A 1,830-nucleotide genomic window follows, 5' to 3' on the forward strand; every position below is an offset into this window, starting at 1 on the left:
CTAACATCTATCTATATATCTATCTATCTATCTATCTATCTATCTATCTATCTGTCTATCATCTTTCTTTCTTTCTTTCTTTCTTTCTTTCTTTCTTTCTTTCTTTCTTTCTTTCTTTCTTTCTTTCTTTCTTTCATCATCTATCTGTCTTTCTGTCTATCTATCTATCTATCTATCTATCTATCTATCTATCTGTCTTTCTGTCTATCATCTATCTATCATCTATCTATCTATCATCTATCATCTATCCTATATATCTTTTTATTTCTATCATTATATATCTATCATTTATATCTATCTGTCTGTCTTTCTATCTAAATGTGACTCCTATTGCCATCAGCATTTATCCTTGTTCCGCGCCCCCAGTTCCGACTTATGAGCCAGTGTAGCAATAATCATCAGTTCGGAGACTCTCAGACACCCAGATGGGCACAGCGTATACACTCAGTGTATTTATGAATGTGTATACTGGAAAGCTGCATTTTCTTTGAAAGGCATATTTGGTTGGAGATTCCCTATAAAGTATAAATACTTGTAGCCGAGAGTCGGCAGACGTGGGATGTAAACACAAACGCCCCCCCAGCCATGCAGACTTTCCCATTAAGCTGGCGTACCCTGCACACACAGAGCCAATGTTACTGATAGGATTATCCCTCTCCCCCATGGTCCTGTTCCCCTCCTGCCCCAGGCAACAGCACAGCCTGCCTCTAAAATATACACTTTTGCCCCATTGTAAGTGAATCTGACCCCGGGGTAGATCCCTGTGCCAGTCTGTCTATCAAGTTAATTCCTGGGCTCCCCCCTGGCTGAGCTCCTGTTGCAGAAGGGGGGTGCCAGTAATGCTGCTATTGCCCCCCAGCTTTGCATCTCATTGCTCCCAAGTAAAGCCGAGCAGTAAATACCTTTGGAGCTGCTGCTTCTTGTTGCTGTCAGTGTGAATGGATCTCCCAGCGCTTCCAATCACTGCTGCACAGAGCCGCTTGCACTCAGTGTTTTGTCTGATGTCGGGCAATGTGAGGAGTAGGCAGCAGCCAATGGGTGGGGGGGACACGGCCACCGAGCACTCACACAGGGGGAGACTCACACGCACTCTTCACGCTACGGTGCCAGCTGCATGGTGACGTCTGCGGCTGGGGATGATGCAGAGACTGGTGTAGTAGTGCTTGCAGGGATCCGACCCCCGGCACTGCAGGGATGCACAAAATAAAGTGAAAATGCGCAATCATTTTTTTTACTTTTCATGTAGGCTATGATAAATATGAGCTAAAAAAAAGGATTGTTGCATTTAAAAATGACATTTTTATTGGAGCTCCCTATAGATCCTCTCTGGTCCTTGTCTGCCCCCAGAAGCAAGTAGGATTGGTATAATGCGTGCTGTACCCCCAGCCCAAAGCATATTTATTTATATACAGAGCTTAAGTAACAGTTGTGATAGTACAGGTATGGGATCCATTATCCTGAAACCCATTATCCAGAAAGCTCTGAATTACGGAAAGACCATCTCCCATTGACTCCATTATAAGCAAATAATTCTAATTTTTTAAAATTATTTCCTTTTTCTCTGTAACAATAAAACAGTACCTGTACTTGATCCCAACTAAGATATAATTACCCCTTATTGGGGGCAGAACAGCCCTATTGGGTTTATTTAATGGTTAAATGATTCCCTTTTCTCTGTAATAATAAAACAGTACCTGTACTTGATCCCAACTAAGATATAATTACCCCTTATTGGGGGCAGAACAGCCCTATTGGGTTTATTTAATGGTTAAATGATTCCCTTTTCTCTGTAATAATAAAACAGTACCTGTACTTGATCCCAACTAAGAT

The 1,830-nt window shown here is 42.1% G+C and overlaps 1 protein-coding gene across 1 annotated transcript in view; it reads right to left on the reverse strand.

The window, feature by feature from the left end:
• Nucleotides 1-964, reverse strand: part of mchr1.1 (melanin concentrating hormone receptor 1) — a 23,061-nt gene extending 22,097 nt beyond the window's left edge. The window contains 1 exon segment of the mRNA NM_001310113.1: nt 903-964. The gene's annotated coding sequence lies outside the window, so the exon portion shown is untranslated.
• Between the last annotated feature and the right edge of the window lie 866 nt (nt 965-1,830).

Source organism: Xenopus tropicalis, chromosome 9 (assembly GCF_000004195.4).
Source record: "Xenopus tropicalis strain Nigerian chromosome 9, UCB_Xtro_10.0, whole genome shotgun sequence".
Lineage (NCBI taxonomy): Eukaryota > Metazoa > Chordata > Amphibia > Anura > Pipidae > Xenopus > Xenopus tropicalis.